The 17,933-nt window shown below is 36.6% G+C and overlaps 1 pseudogene; it reads left to right on the top strand.

Annotated features, from left to right (window-relative positions):
* LOC143410673 (phosphatidylinositol 3,4,5-trisphosphate-dependent Rac exchanger 2 protein-like) overlaps nt 1-17,933 on the top strand; it is a 144,080-nt pseudogene that overhangs the window by 13,469 nt on the left and 112,678 nt on the right.

The following is a 17,933-nucleotide window of genomic DNA, read 5'->3' as shown; positions in this document are numbered from 1 at the left end:
GTCCTGTGAGCCTCCTGTATTTGATTTTCCATTTCATTCTTCAGGTTTGGAAAATTTTCTGATATTATTTCTTTGAAAAGATTGTGCATTTCTTTGCTTTGTACCTCCATAATTTCATCTATCTCAATAAATCGTAAGTTTGGTCTTTTCATGTTATCCCATAATTCTTGGAATTTCTGTTCATGGTTTCTTAACATCTTCACTGTGTGGTTGCCTTTATTTTCAAGATTATATATTTTGTCTTCATTGTTTGAGGCCTTTATTTTCAAGATTATATATTTTGTCTTTATTGTTTGAGGTTCTGTTTTTGAAGTGATTTAATGTGTTAGTGATACTTTCTATTGAATTTGGTTTATTATTTCCTTCATTTTCAAGGATTTCAGTTTTTTCCCCAGAATCTCTGCCTCTTTATTAGAGTAATCTTTTTCTGCCAACATTTTCTCTCTTATATCATCCTTTACTTTGCAGATCATTTGAACTATGTACATTCTGAACTCCTTCTCTGACATTTCTTCTATTGTGCTGTCAGTGGATTCTATTATTGTAGCATCTTGGTCTGTTTTGGGCACTTTTTCCCTTTTTTTTTTCATGTTGTTTATTTTTCTTGCCTTCTAGCAGTGTGGATTCAAGGTATTGCACTTTCTATCCTATAGACTTACAGTGTCTCTGAAGGTTTCCAATACCTTGCCTTTAAGGGGGAGATCAATATTAATAGCACCCCGTGCAAACACTATGCAGCCTTAAGCCAGATAACTTGTATTAAGATGTTTACAGTTTAGCAATAAACAGAAATTATGTGTTTGATTATTATCAACAATATAAACAGTAGGTTTGCAAAATGGTCTAGAGTTACTAACGGTGGACAAAAAGAGAATTGGGGGAAGGTAGGATGTGGAGTTTATGAGGTAGGCAGTGAGAATATAGAGGTATTAGATTATAGGAAAAATGATAGAGGAATCAAAAGTGGTTGGCTGTTAGCAGGAGAAAAGAGAGACTAGGGTAAACAGATAACTGAGAGGAAAATATAGAGAAAGAGTAAAATTAATTAATTAATTAAAAAAGTAAAAATAAGAAAAAAAATTGGAAAACATTAAAAAGAAAAAGAAAAAAAACATGAAATAAAAGAATACACACCAACTGTAGTATACAAACTGTATGTACTACAAACTGTAGTATACTATTCAGACATTTCAGTCTTCAGTAGTCTGAAGCTCTTGATGTCTGATCCTGATCTACACAGTACAGAACAGCTCTCCCAGGCAGTCACACAGGATCCTGATGCTCAGCCCTCAGACTTCCAGAGAGAGAAATTCCTGACTGGAAAGTCAGAGTCAGGGTGGGAGAGACAGTTTAGAGATTAGAGATCAGGAATTGTATGTCCACAGGCAATGTAAGGGGCTAAGACCTCTGCAGCAAGTTTGTGGCTATTAGCACACCTAGCAGGGAGAACTCAGGTGTAACCAAGCCTGCAGGGAACTTGGTGATCGTCTTCCAGGCCCTGGCTGTTATCCCTAGATGAAAGCAGGAACTCACACTGGCAGCAGTGGCAGAGGCAACCTGTAGGTACCTTCATGTTGGGTTTCTAGGCCCTGGCCAGTGTCCCAAGATGGAAGCTGCTCCTACTAAAGATGTTGATAGCAGCTGCGGAGGTAACCCACTATGGACACTACCACTTTCAGAGATGAGGCAGTGAGGGCAGGCCATGCAGTTGCCATGGGCAGCCTGTTTAAGGATGCAGCTCTGTGATGTGCACTGACACCACCTATAACAGCACACAATGCAAAAAACATACACCCTTAAATCAAACAGTGCCTATGAAGATGTCTACAGTTTTATTGTAATAATAATAAATTATGTGATCAATTTTTGTCTATAATATATAAAGTACATTTGCAAAAGGGTTTACAATTTCAAATGGTGGACAAAGAGAACAGAAGTGTTGTAGGATTTGATGATTATGACTAAGGAGGAAAAAAGAAGTATAAAACAAGTATAGGAGGAGTGAAAGAGGGATTAATAGATGTTGGCTGTTAGCAAGAGTAAAGAGAATCCAGGGAAATGTGAGAGAAAAAATATAGATGATCTGAAAAAATTAAAAATAGAAAGAAAAAGTAAAAATAAAAGACTACCCAACAAAATGGTAATATAGTATTCACACACCCCCAGTCTTTAATAAACTGATGTATGAAAAAATATAAACTATATTGGTTTCAAAAATGGTAGAAATGTGAAAGAAAAAGAAAGGTAAAAATAATCTCTATGAAAAAAATCGAAAAATTGTTTCTATTGGAGATCAAAAGTTTCTCGGATTACCTTCTCAACATGTACATGAGGTTGTCTGGTATATGATGCTAACTCCACCTTCAGGATGGGTGGGATTGCTAGGGTGAGAGGGTTCATCATGGAGGTGGAACCACTGGAGGCAAGGTGTAGGCTTAAGTATGTTTTGATCTCTTTGCTGGGTGCCAATTGGCTGGAGATTTTACCTCATCATACTTCCAGGGCCCAGCTGTTGCAGGTATATGTTGCAAGACTGCAGTCAGAAATCCTCTTTGGATTCCACTTGGGTAGTGTAGGAGCCTGTTCATAGTCCACTGCTTCACCATGGACCTGAGAATTCCTGGTCTCTGATTCAGTCTCAGAGCTCAATCTCTCCTTATTCCTGCCCTTTGGAATTCTCGGTCAGGTGCTTCTCTCCCTGGTCCTGGAAGCAGCCATATTGGAAGTGGAGGAGGAAGCCAGGTGGATTTCCATGACCATTATTCTCCCTGTGTAAACCTCTCTCTCAATGCTTGATTTTCTCCTGGTCACTTAAGCATGCTCTCTGTCATGCAGTGTGGGTTTGCCAGGCTTGTTTTCTGGGCCAGACTGGGCTCTGCCAGTACTTGGCTTTTGTAGCTGTCCGCTCAGTGCCGCACTGCCGCTTGGCTGCAACACAATGCTTCCTTCTGTTGTTCTCTGCATAGCAAGGGAAAAATGGCAGCTTCCTTCCTGCTCATGAATACCGTGCAGCAAAGATTACTGTTGTTTCAGGCAGTGACTCTGATCTCTAAACTCTGTGTACCCCGATTCACCTCAGTCTTCCTGAGAATGAGAGTTCCTTTAATTCCTTTATTGCTTTACTGTGTTCATGCAAGGTCTGCTCTGGCTTTTGCCTCCAGCCGCTCCCCTACCGTGGCTCTGGGGCTGATGATTTTCTTGTTTTATTATATTTACTATTTCCCTTATTTTATTATATCTGCTCTTCTGGGTCCCCGATCAAATTACACATGACTCTGGCCAACTCCAAGGGGTTCGGTGGCAGAAGACTTCTGGACCTGTGCCAGGAGCCCCCCCACCCCAGGCAGCCTTGTTCCAAAAATGGAGAGGAGAACCGTCTGGGCCGGGAACCGCACAGCAACATCCCTCCCCCAACAAGCTCCTCCACTACTGGGGCTAGGGACTGTCCTGGGAGGGCAACTGATGGGCGCAGGGTGCTTTGGCCACTGATGCCCATGTGCCTTGCCGTAATCCCCCAATCTGTTTTGAGTGTCCAGTATTAAATTCCAGTAAAGTCTCCCTAAATTCTTGATTATTCACCCATTTTGCTTAAAAGGTGCCAGTTTCCCTTTCTTCCTTCAAACCAGAGAGCCACCATGGAAGCAACCCCTCTATTTTGCCATCTTCACTATCCTCGACATTTTCTTATTCTTAAGATGTTTTTTAAAAGAAAGATTTTTTTAAAGAAAAAATTCCACTTTTCATTTTTAACTCGTGTTTAAGATATTAGACATATTGTGTATAAAATTAAATATTGTTTCTAAATGATATTTTTTAAATATTTTTTTCAATTTTTTTATGTGTAGGTTTTAAACTGTGTAAGACCATGAGCTGTGTAATTTTTTGTCCTTTTTCATTAAAGTGTTATCTTATTGATTGTTTTCTTTAACTTCATGTCTTATTGCCAAATAAGCATATTTTTAAATTGGTGCCTTTTTTTTAAAGAGAGTGAGAGAGAGGGAGATAGAGAGAGAACTTTTTTTTAATATTTATTTTTTAGTATTTGGTGGACACAACATCTTTGTTTGTATGTGGTGCTGAGGATAGAAGCCAGGCCGCACGCATGCCAGGCAAGCGCGCTACCGCTTGAGCCACATCCCCAGCCCAGTGCCTAATGTTTAATTGAGTAAACCAAAATTACCTTAGCAATTATAACATTAGCTCATATGCTACAGTATACGGGGTAAAAATGGGAGTTCATAACCCACTTGAATCAAAGTGTGAAATATGATATATCAAGAACTATGTAATGTTTTGAACAACCAACAATAAAAAAAAATAAAAAAATAAAAAAAATAAGAATAAATTTACAATGTTGAAAAGAGGACAAAGAGCATAATAGTTACTTCTGATACACTTAAAATTTGAACATTATGAATTGAAGGAAATTATTTAAGAATACAAAAAGTTTGAGGATTGAGCTAGTTTTTAGCATTATAATGAAAAGTCAGTTTGTTTTTAATGTATTTATTGTTGCCGTAAATAATGTCCTCTATTATTTTGAATGTCAGAAAATTGTCTGCTATTATTTGATAAAAAAAGAATTATTACAAAAATATGTTATATAACATTAAATATTCTACTTATGAGTAAATTGTAATTTTAAAGGTTTACTTTTGAAATTTATATATTTGTACTGTTGATTACCAGAATGAGGACTGACTACATTATGTAGACACCAGTTACTTGTTGTTTAAAATGAATATTTTAACATTTTCTTCTGTTAATCTTTGTCAGTGTATATAATACTTGGATATTATCCATCTTATTCATCCAAAAATATTGACAGGTACCAGCATGTCCACTGAGATTTCCAGTATATTAGTTTTGGATAAACCTTATCTCATTAAATGAAAGTGAGTGTAAATTAATTGAATTAAGTGTGAGAATTTACAAATTGTATAGCTTTGAGCAATAATCACATGTTCAGCTCTGATCCTTGGATTTTTCTGATTCTGGAAAAAATCAGTGACTTCAGAGACTATCAAACTGAGATACTCCACATTTAATTAATTAATTTTAATTAAGTTTTTTGATATTTTCTATGAAATTAATATTTTTAATCTACTGAAACTTGGAATTTCTGTTTTTCATTTCAGATAATATTTATTATTTAATTTTGATTTTTTTAAAAAAAATTCTTCTAAGGAAAAAGCACTGTTGGGCTTTTCCTTAATCTTTGAGTGTTCTTTTTAGAGAAGGTTAGCTCTTGTTTTGAGTATATTGAAAAATATGCTGATTAAAATCATAAAACTATATACATCACTATATCCTATTTTTAAATTTATTTTTTAGTTGTAGTTGGACAAAATACCTTTATTTATTTATCTTTATGTGGTACTGAGGATTGAACTCAGGGCTTCATATGTGTTAGGCGACCACTGTACCATTGAGCCACAAACTCAGCCCATACATCACTATATCTTTTGAAGTAAACAAGAAGCATCTACTTATTTAATAAAATAATTCATACTTATGATAGCATTATGAAGTAGGTGGACTACATTTTGAGTCCTGTTATACTTTTATGTGTACAGTTTGCATATGTGTATGTGTGTAATTATGTCTGTATATATAGATATTTAAATTTTCATATAATTAAAAAATTGACATAGTAAAAGCATGTATACTTAATAATTTAAAATTGCAATATGAAAGAGGATATTCTTTTAAAATATTGTAAATGCAGCTTTTATCCTATAATTTGAGACAAATTTGACAGTCAACTAATTTACCTGGGTTTCTGTCTATTGGAACAGTAGCCACATGCAATCAGTCCCTTGCCTGCTTGTTTGGTCTTCAGTTCAGCTGTATTATTTCCAAGAAAGTTTAATTGCACAGGCTTGAATAGTCAGGTTCTCTTCATCGAAGAGTTGGGTGCACACATTAAAAGAAGAAAGAATCTGTGCAACAGAGGAGAGTGGGGTGGCTTGATGAGAACCCCATCCTAGAGAATGCATCAGTTGTCACAGGACAAGCAGGAAAGCAGTAGACAAGACCAGAGTGGTGGGAACATATTACAACATTGTGGAAAACATCCTCAGCTAAATGAGCAGGGATATTACAGGACCCGTCTAGTAGCTCATGGCCCAAATGGGAGATAAGATATATATTAGAGGAAGGAGACTTTATTTGAAAAGCTAGTTGGTTAAGAAGATAGAAGTTTCTTACCCAAAGTCCATCTTTCTTGGAAACTAATACAGGAGTGGTTTATTTTGAGAGTTAGTGGGTATTGTCATAATGGTAGGCACCTTTTCAGAGCTGGTGTGCCATATGATGCATACCTACATGATCCTAGTAGTTCCCAGCTGGTTTCCAGTTCTGCAAATTTGAAGAACAATGATCAATATTTCCATCAATTCTGAGCTTCAGGCATAGAAGAAATCTACATATTTTGACTTGATTCAGTGGCAAAACACCAAAGCCTTTTGAGCTAAATGTGGCATGATGAAAAAAATAGTAAAGTAAGAGCCAGTAGGGTGAGAAGAGGGCAGTGATGTGACTTGAGTAACCCAGGAGGGAAAGGAAGGAAGAGCCGGGTTCTAGAGGTGGTAGGCCCAGGGCATACACCTGTGCATGTTAGGAGCATTACCTTGATGACTTTGGTGTGTGAACTCATTGTCTTTTGGGCTCTGTGGGAGAAATTTGTTGTGCTGATTTTAAAGTAAGTCCAGGCAGGTGCAGTGTAATTTCAGTAATTCCAATGTAATGCCTATAATTCTAGCTTCTGAGGAGGCTGGGGCTGGAGGATTATAAATTCAAAGCCAATCTTGGCAATTTTGTGAGACCCTGTCTCAAAATAAAAAAAAGGCTTTGGATATGGCTCACTGTTTAAACACCATTGGATTGAATTCCCTGTACCACACACATACACACAAACAATAAAGTGCAATGTTTAGTACATAAGCTACATGTGGCTACTTTGGTTTTCTTCATCTAGAGTTATTGCTTAAATGGTAATAAACGTAGTGGAATGCAGGATCTTTTAAAGTGCAGTGCAAGATTCACTTAGCTAATCACAGTTACTGGTATTATAGGGAAACAAGTTGTGGTTGGGCGGAGGGGTTGTTAACGTGTATAATCTAAAATTTTTTTGAACAATTTTTTTCTACCAGTTTATTATAATCTCTTACTTGTTTATTTTTGTAGCTATTAAGGAGGGTTCAGAGTATAATTATGAAATAAATAACTTTTATTTTCCCTCTGCCCATTAGTACTTAAAATGACTTGCATTATGAGGTTCTGCTACTTTGAACAGAATGTGAACGTAAATCAAATATGTAAAAGGAAGAAGAAAAGTACAAAAATTATAATGTCTGATATAATGTATTCTAAACCAAATGTTACCTGGGAGTTTGAAAGACCCACAACTCTAAAACATCATTTGATAGTGAATTTTGGGAATTAATAGTCTAAGAGCAGGTAATGTGTGGTGACATTTGGGTACGAATGAAAGAATGTGGGAAGCATATTATCAGAAACTGAGTGCCAAGAACCTCTGCTTCTGTTCAAAACTTACTAAGCAAAATCAATCATTTGAGAGAGGACTCACCAAGCCAGTGTAAGTGCTATATAGAGTCATTCTCTAAGCCACCTTTAACTTTTTTCTGGCTTCTCTCTTATCTATGGCCATGGTGGATACTCAATAAATTTTAGCGGAGACAAATAAAAACATTCACTGTTTGAGTCATATTTTTCACTGCTGTGATTAAAAAATCTGACTAGAACAGTTGTAAGGAGGAAAAGTTTATTTGAGGGCTTATGGTCTCAGAGGTCTCAGTCCATAGAAGGCTGGCTCTATTTCTTTGAGCTTGAAATGAGGTAAACATCATGGAGGAGTGTGTGGCAGAAAGAAGCCACTCACATCATGATGATCAAGAAGCAGAGAGAGACACCACCCTCTAGATACAAGTGTATACATCAAAGCCTCACTCCAATTCGCACCTTCTCCAGCCACACCTTACCATGTTAGTTAATCCCATAGTTAACTCACTGATTAGGCTGGGGCTATAATCTGGTCATTACTCCTCCAAAGCTTCTTGCATTGTCTCACATGTGAGATTTTGGAGGACACTACATCTAAAACCTAACATTCACTTCAGTCGCTACAGACACTGACACAGCCTTCTGAACTCCATTATTCTGTCTTGGAACCTTTGTTTCAGAGTGGTCTGCATGTCTTGGCCAGTAAAGTTTTCTCACAAGTTTTGTCACAGTAATATACCTGTTGGTCAGAGAGTGGTCATAAAGGGCTTCCTGGGGACATTCACAAATCCATCTTCATGGTTTAGACAAAATTGTGATAACATAACAAATAGAAACAATTTGATGTGCACTCATCTTCAAGGAAATTATTTTGTGAACCTTTATTCATGAGAATTATATGAGATAATATGGTTTTCAAAAAATATGTTTTAACTACATGACATGATAATGGTTTGGTATTTGTGTTTCCTCATTTTATGGCAGCTTTGGTATATCCACTTGTTTTGTGTTTTATTGACTTATTCTCATTCTTACTGTGCTGTTTATTAAATAATAGAGGATTGTTCTGTGGGTACAAATCGTCCCTGAAAACTTTTATTACTTTAGAAACTTTAACAATATTTTTGGACATAGAACAAATGAATGTTAATAAGTTTGTAGTGTTTAATTTCATTTAATATGTTATGAGTTAGAAAAGTTACATAATTGAGCACTGACTATATCCAACATAGAGCTGTTTCTTTAGTTTTTAAATTCTTTTTACAAAAGCAAAAATATCTTGAAGAATTTTGTGGTCTTGAAACTTTCATGAATTGAATGATCATGTTGATATATTATACTTTATATTTTGCTTATTGGCCTTTGTCCATTAATTTCCAGCTGACTTCCATAGCAGTGGACACATTGTTGTTAACAGTTGGAAGATACATAGTACAGCAAAAAATAAGTGGTTTGTGTGCATGGCAAAAACACCTGAAGAAAAGCATGAGTGGTTTGAAGCTATTTTGAAAGAAAGAATGATGAAAGGTGAGTATATGAATTAGGCACTGTGATTTTTTTGTTTGTTTATTTGTGTAAAGATTGTAACTTGGCACTAAAGCAGATAACTGAAAAAAGTTATGAGAATGTGGACTGACAAATAATATTCACTTTGATTTGCTGTGTGATATAAGGTCTACCCTAAAATATTTTTGAATAATTAACAATATTGTTAAATATACAAAAGGGAAACTTTTTATAAAGTTAGCAACATAATTATAGTATAGATGACAATGTTTCACAAGACTGCCAATGTTTTAGTTTCACTTATTTTAACAGTTATTCTGTTACTGGGCATGTCATTCTTGCTGCCTCCAAAAGCAGAACACAAAGTCTTCCTTTAAGCAGACTTCATTAATGTATCGTAGTGAAGGCTGGAAATGTAGCTGACTGAGTGTTAGAGCACTTGCTTAACATGTGTGAGATCATGGGTTTGATCCCCAGAATTAAAAAAAAATGTACATAGATATAGGTACTTTATCTATATGTATAGATAAAAAGAAATATAGAAAGAGATATGTAGTAGTGTCATAGGATCTTTCTGCATATTTAGGACCTCTATGTGTATTTAATAGTGTAATGAAAATCCTTTGATCAAACATGTTAGTTTTCTAGTTGTAAATTGAGTCCCTTTGTGTGTGTGTGTGTGTGTGTGTGTGTGTGTGTGTGTGTGTGTAAATTTGAGATATTCTCAGCATGTCATTGAATATTAGGGAATGTAACCAGTAAAAAATTTGTTCAATTAGTTGTCCTAGGTAAAATTTGATTTATGCTTTTAGAAAGATTTTCAAAAGATATTTGACCTGGCAACATTCATTTGTGTGAAACTTATTGACAAGCAAACATGTGCAATTCAGCTCAGAAATAGAAATACTTATATTTCTTTACCAATTGATTTGTTAATTGTTAGCAATCTTAGCACTGCTGATTACCCTTCCTAAGATTTGGGAACAAAACTTCTCTTGGTAATGAAATTTTAAGACAAATGAGCTTTCTTCTATCTTCAGGTGTTTCCCCTTGAATATATAAAGTTTCAACTTTAAGATATGTGTAGTTTACATCTGCATAAGAATTTGCAAAGCATTTTAAACCCTTATTCTTTTGATTGATCACAGATGGAGAATCTGACAGAAAAATTTATAAGTTATAGATGCATAACTGACTCCTAAGATTTGTTGAATCTAGCACTTTGTTCAATCTAGCAATTTTTCAAGTAGAAAAGCAAATAAATTCAAAGAAGAACTGAATTTCTCATCAAGTTGAAACTTTAAATTTTTTTCTAGGAAAAACTTTGTCTTAAGATACCCAAGATAAAATATTGAAAGCAAGAGAGTGAAAAAAAATAAAAAGCACACTTTATAAAATAGGGAAATTGTACAATGTTTTAGGCTCTGATTCTGTGGTATTATTCATGATTTTTGGTAATTGTTAAAGGCTCCTGTATTAGAAAAAAATAAATTTTAGTAGAAATTTTTTAGCTTAGAAGACTAAAAACAATTGAAACATTTCTTATTACAGTCCTTCCTCTGGCCTGTCTGCTGATTAATTGTTGCTGGTCCCAACATTTTATCTTTGGCACTAGCTTCTAAATAGATTTATTTCTTGGGTTATCTATTCCCAGTAGATTAACTTCCACATTACACTGCCAATTTTACAATTTTTATGTCCAGCCTTTGTCCTCTGTCCCAAGCTCTTTACTTGTGCATTCGGTTGACCCCAGATTCCACTCAAAACTCTAGCACTGATGGATCCTTATTGCTTGCTTGTTTCAGGCCAGAAGCATCCCCATCTACTTCCTCTCATCAAACTCTGGAATATCCTGATTTCTTCTCTCTCCTTTACACCTACATTTGATCAGTTGCTGTGACCTATCATGACCACCACCCCCCCCCCCCATCTAATTCTCTATTTGATCTTTCTTGCCCTAGAACCCTTATTGTTTGCAGGGTCTTGTTCTTGCTTAAACTTTCACAGTTTCCACCAAATGGTCTCTGTATTAGTAAGCTTTTTTTAGCCATGACCAAAATACCCTACAAGAACAACTTGAAGAAGAGAAAAAGTTTATTTTGGGCTTATGGTTTCAGAGATTCCGTCCATGGTCAGCCAGTTCTGTTGCTTTCAGCCTAAAGTGAGGCAGACTATCATGGTGAAAAGGCGTAGCAGAGGAAAGTATCTCAGCTCATGTCAGCTGGAAGGAGGGGGGGAGAGAGAGAGAGAGAGAGAGAGAGAGAATGAGAATGAATATGAATGAATGAGAATCAGACAGAGACAGAACTGAAGAATCAAAGATAAGTTATAGGCTTTGAGGGCAACAACCTCAATGACCTACTTCCTCCAGCATTGGCCCCTGCGTATAGTTACCACCCAGTAGTTCATTCATATTATGAATCCATCAACTGAGTTAATCCTCTAATGAGGTTACAAATGTCATGATCCAGCTTTTTCCTAAAATTCCCATCTCTGCATCTTGCTGCATTTGGGAACATGCTTTGAACACATGTTGCTTTGGGGGAGACATTCCAGACTTAAGTCATATAACATTCTTCCACTTTGTAAATCCTAACCCCCTTCAGTTTGCTCTCCACATTGTCCTATGAACTTTGTTTCCAAAACAACAGAACTTTCTTTCCTATGCTGTACTGCCTTTTATTTCCTGCTAGCTAAAACACAGATGTTTCCCCCGCTTCTAACTTGAAACCATAAGCACCCTCCCTAACCCACCAGCACATCTCCTGCCTTCTTGCGTAAAACCCAGGACTCTAAGGCCTCTGTGTTGCTTGACTTTAATTAGCTCTTGTAAATCCTTTGTGTAAAAATACCTATTTGTAGTGGTGCTCTTAAATATGGCCCTACTGCAAAAGATTTCTTAACATTTTCCAGGTAGAGATGTGGTACCCTGAATATTTCTTTATTTTATCATCTTTTCCCTTCACAGGGATGCCTAGGACCACCATGATGGTAATGCTCCTCTTATCTTTTGCTCTCACTCCACTGGCTAAACTGTGTTCATTTAGGGTATGATTGTACAAAGGCACTCTGTGCTCTGGGAATCTTGTCCTGGTTATCTACCTAGCATATCATGAACTTCTTGAAAATTATGCCCAATCATAAGAGCTCTGTATCCATACCCTCTAGCCCATGGTAGACACATAATAAATGATTCTTTAATGAAGGCATAAACTAATGAATGAAGAGATTTTTTTCAATTACATGTCCTTTGTCTCATTTTTGATAGGTTTAAAACTAGGAATGGAGCAAGACACCCGAGTAATGATCTCTGAACAGGGTGAGAAACTTTATAAAATGATATGCAAACAAGGAAATCTGATCAAAGACAGAAAAAGGAAATTGACTATGTTCCCTAAATGCTTCCTTGGAAGGTGGGGTTGGTAATCTGGGTGCATATACTTCTTTATGTTTCCCCTCTCACATGTTAAATTTACTTATTTTTCCTTTTTTTTTTTTACAGGTTTTTAAAATATTTTTTTATTTTTTAAAAGTAAATTGTACATTATAGGAAAAAAAAACACAACCAAAGAACAAAGTCATCCAGTCACAAGAAGCTTAGTTGGACTTGTCCTTTTAGGTTGTGTGCATATATACACAATATCCCATTTTGATTAAGATTGTGGTGTGTATTATGCTTTTACACACATCATGAATATTCACCAATTCAAAATCCTGAAGCTACATGAGTATTTTTTGATAACCAAGAATACACTGCACCAACTCAATCTGTTATCCTTTCTTGGGGACAAAAATTTCACTGAAGACAGAAATGGCAACAGGCCTCTAGATAGACACATTGGCAGAGTTACAACTAAAACAATTCATTCCCTTAATGCTCAATTTAAAATAAAACAGCAACAGAATACACCAAGCTTATTTCATTAACAGATTTTTACTATTAAAATATTAGCAAGAATGCATGTTCCCAGTGAATTAAAATATTCCTATAGTACAGCCAGAAGATGCACAGACACCAGTGGCTCACATACTTATTTTTTGTATTTTAAAAATATTACTTAAGTATTTTTGAATACTTCTTTATGATCTACATTTTCTGGGCCATGGCCAGATGAGGGAATGAAAAAGAGAGCCAGAATCCTATAGATAACTTAAAGCATCCTTCCCTTCATCTATGACTTCAATAATATTTGATCTACCAAGTTCTGAGTGTGAAGTGGAGGTTGGGGTGAGGCAGGGAGTGGTCTGAAAGCTGATGTGTTTGTAGGGGGCAGAGTGATGGGTCTGACATGGAAATGGACACAGGGCCTGAAAGTCAGAGTTGACGGCGGATTCAGATTAGGGAATACTGGAGAGCTAAAGGCAAACAGTCTAAACTCCCAATCAATCTGGAATTTAGACAGCTGAGTTCAGGGGGAAGGGGAATAGACAAATAGTCTAAACTAGTGAGTCCTGTGAGGGACCAGGCACCATGGATGATGTCTCATTTGTTTTCTGCAGACAGTGCTAAGTGGAATTCTCTGGTTTAATCAGTGCAAAAGCAGTGAAAAGAGTATCTGCTTCAGTAGCTCTCCTTAGGCTACACCCTTTGCTTGCTTCTTTCTCTGTACATAATTTCCAATAGACTAATACATACCTGGGAGTTAAATGCCTTTATTCTTTTTTTAAAGATGCAGAAATTATGGATCAGCAATCTTAAAAAGTCCATATAGTTTCTCAATGTTGAGTCCATTAAAGTAGACTGAAACAGTACTTCAAAGCATGGACTGCTATCTTGCTTTTTCAGTTCAAATCTTGGTGCGGTCACTAGATAGTCATGGTATTTAAGAAAGTTAAGTTTCTGTTTCTTCTGGAAACACAGAGATGATTGTAGTGCTTACCTGCAGTGCCCATCAGCATGTCTTTTAAACTGAGTTTGGGGACTTACAGAACAACATAGGCCATATCTGTTTCTCACCCCCAACTTAGGAATATGTAGGCCAGGAAACTCCCTTCCTACAGAGAATCCTGGACTTTCTTCTTCAGGGGGAATGGCCCTCAGAGCTGCCATACATCTGACCCCTGTGGCATAACATCTGACTTCCATGCTCTGTTGTCATCCCTCCAGGTGATAACTCTAATGCAAAGAGCAGAACATATGTGAATCAGCTTGACATAGAAGCTCAGTGCAGCAAGGACAGTGTCTCCTGTAACAACTCCATGGGTATAATTTCCAGTGTCCCCAAATGGATATGCCTTCTTGAAAGACAGTCACTTCATATTATGACTTTTCTTTAGAGGCATGTGATTGAACCATTAGGAGTCATTTTTACCATAGTAGTGTTGACACTGTAACTTCACCAGGTGAGCAGGTGTCTAGGGGGACAAAGCTAGAAAGTTATTCCAGATCAAATCTGGTTTTATTGCAGGAGAAAAGATTTTGCGGACCCTTAACCCATACTATCTCATATAGATGTATTGCTGGTAACAGTTGTGATGATACGTGAAGCATTTCTCACCATCTGACCCACAGGACAGGTTTAGAAAATGTTAACTATGTCTTTTCTCTCTGAAAGCAATCCAATGCAGCCAAGTTGCAGATCTCTCCTGAGTGAACCATGATTCCTTAGAGTGTTGTTGGAATCTTCTTGGTTCTGAGTAGGTCCCATGATAAAGCCATTCCTTAACTGTCTTTCTGACCTCCTCTCCCATTTCTAAAAACAGTATTCCCAATTTATAACGGTATTTAAATGGGCTCTTTCTCAACTTTGAATTTGACATTTTCAGGATCTGGTGACATCTGGATAGAGAATTACAGGTTAGCTGCATATCAACCATCTCAGCTTACTTGTCAGCCCCTGATAAGCACGTACTGTGTCCAGGCACTGTGTCGATGTGCACCATCTTATTTCATAACTTGACAGCACCATCACATTGATATTCTTGAGGCTGAGAGCTAATTGACTAGCCAAAGATCACATAGCTGGTAGAAGAAACAGGATTTAAATTCAGTTTGCCCTATTTCAAAGTACATGATCTCAACCATTATAGTTTATTTTACCCTCTCATATTTTTATTTTTTTTCTTTTATTTCTTCTATTCCTTCCTTTTTAAAAAAAATGTGGTCTTTCTTTTGGATGGTTCTCATTTAATTAGTGAATTGGAAGAACTTTAACAACTTTTTCTGCCTTAAAATATGTTTCTTAGACTAGACAATTTATTTTTAGAATTTCATATCTAGAGTCTTTGAAATATTTTGTGTTTCCTTTGGTTTAGCAATAAATGAAAAATAGTTTCCTGATGCTGTCTGTAGGTTTGATTCTCTGGTCTCTGTGTAACAAAAAAAAATTTAATAGTCTAAAACAATTTCACTAGGATGTCAAAGTTTAAATGTTATTTTTTTAAAAAAAAGCCTATGAGAATATTTTTATTTGTAAAATGTTTGTGTAATTAATGTTCTTTTAAGGATAGTTCATGAGCATTTACCTTTTTGTGGACAGTACTCTTGTAACTAAGGCTATGCTAAGATTTTCACTTTGGGTTTATGAGAGATCTCAAGAATTTGAATAGTTTAATAAATATAGTTTAGGAGAGTCTCAATGTGTGGACATAGGTTTTCTAGAATAAAGTCCACCTTCTATGACTTGCAGGTCTTACATGTGAAAAAATATCTGCTGAATGGCATTGCCAGTATCCCTTTATACTTTGAGACTCCTTTCATAGTTGTTTCATGACTGCATGATACAGATAGATTTCCAGGGGAGGGAAATGAACTGTTCTACTTTTATTATTGGCTTTCTGTTACAGTGAATTTGTGTCGTGGTTGTTGGAAATTGGAGAAATTCATAGATCGGAAGAAGGTGTTCCCTTGGGACAAGCATTATTAGAAAATGGAATTACCCACCATGGGGATTATATTTTTTTAATTTAATTACTTATTTAACTTACATATTTACAAATTGCCTGTCTCTTAATCTTACTGATTGTTTAGTTTGTAATTTTCTATGTTATAGGAAACTAACCATTTTCCTCAGCATTGTCAATACCTAATATGTGTAGAATAGTGAGTGTGGGTTGATGGTGATGTGGGTTTATGAAGTGTGGGTTTATGGTGAAACCATTGTTAAATTTAAAATGAACAGCCACCACATAGGCAGGAGTAATGATATGGGTAGGTTATGTGGGATTATGGAGTAAGAGATGGCAAGTTATAACTGTAGTATATTCCATTTGTTACTTTTATTTATGTTGTAAATTAATTACAAATTAATACAAAATATAGTTAAAACAAACTTTAGTCTTGATCAAATTATCCCTCCTACCCCAGGCACCACTTTCTCCAATAATACATTTTGAAATCAAATCATTTTGAATAAAAATTAATTTTGAAATTTCATATGCAATAACCCTTCAAGTATCTAAATTATTAGAACTGCATTGGTATCTATAATGTGATTAATTCTTGGAGAGAGACAGTACTATGTTTTCTTTATGTTGTTGTTGTTTGTTTGTTTTTATTTTTTAGTTGTAGTTGGACAAAATGCCTTTATTTTATTTAGTTTTTATGTGGTAGTGAGGATCGAACCCAGGGTTTCAGATGTGCTAGGAGAGTGCTCTACCACTGAGCCACATCCCCAGCCCAGTACTATGTTTTTAAAATAAACAAATAGATAGATATATAAGCTATCTATCTATCTATCTATCTATCTATCTATCTATCTATCTATCTACCTATCATCTATCAATCCATGCTAGAGATTGAACCCAGAGCCTTATACATGACAGGCAACATTGGTTAAAATTTGATTTTAGTGGCCAGGGCTTTTACTATTATCAGGATTTGACCAGTTGTAATGTCACATTTGGTATTCTGAATTTTTGTCATGAGAAATTTTTTTAAAGTGTCTGATTACCCCAAACTGGGGGTAAAAGAACATATGAAGATATGACAGTACGTCAGCAGCGGGATGGCTGTAGCTGTGGCAGCGGCTGCAGAAGCCCGAGCAGCTGCGGCTGCAGTGGAGGCTAGAGGTGCCACCTAGAGGCGGGGTGCCACCGCCGGGGAGTTTAAGATGGTGGGGGGGACGGGGGGGGGGCAGCGGGCCTGCGGGAGGAGCAGCACTACGGACTGTCTAGCGGGCGGCTAGGGCAGGACAACATCACTGTACTGCATGTGAAGCTCACCAAGACAGAGATCCGGGCGCTCGAGACTTACCAGAGCCACAAGAATTCAATTCCTTTTCCACTTTTGATTCAGTTCCAAGGGCTTCAAGGGCTTGTCAAAATTCCCAAAAGTGATCCCCTCAATGAAGTACATAACTTTAACTTCTATTTGTCAAATGTGGGCAAAGACAACCCTCAGGGCAGCTTTGACTGCATCCAGCAAACATTCTCCAGCTCTGGAGCCTCCCAGCTCAATTGCCTGGGATTTATACAAGATAAAATTACAGTGTGTGCAACAAATGACTCATATCAGATGACAAGAGAAAGAATGACCCAGGCAGAGGAGGAATCCCGAAACCGAAGCACAAAAGTTATCAAACCCGGTGGATCATATGTAGGGAAAAGAGTGCAAATTCGGAAAGCACCTCAAGCCATCTCAGATGCAGTTCCAGAGAGGAAAAGGTCAACCCCCATGAACCCTGCAAATACAATTCGAAAGACTCATGGCAGCAGCAGTGTTTCTCAGCGGCCATATAGAGACAGGGTGATTCACTTACTGGCACTAAAGACCTACAAGAAACCTGAGCTCCTGGCTAGACTACAGAAAGATGGAGTGAATCAAAAGGACAAGAACTCCCTGGGAGCAATTCTGCAACAGGTGAGGGCATCTAGGGAGAGGTCCTTCTGTATAACTTCTTGTTGAGAAGTTCACTAAGAGAGTTAATTATCATTTAATCTTTTTATTATTGTAATAGAGAAAT

Source organism: Callospermophilus lateralis, chromosome 11 (genome assembly GCF_048772815.1).
Source record: "Callospermophilus lateralis isolate mCalLat2 chromosome 11, mCalLat2.hap1, whole genome shotgun sequence".
In the NCBI taxonomy this organism is placed as follows: Eukaryota; Metazoa; Chordata; class Mammalia; order Rodentia; family Sciuridae; genus Callospermophilus; species Callospermophilus lateralis.
This window is presented reverse-complemented; position numbering and strand designations above follow the sequence as displayed.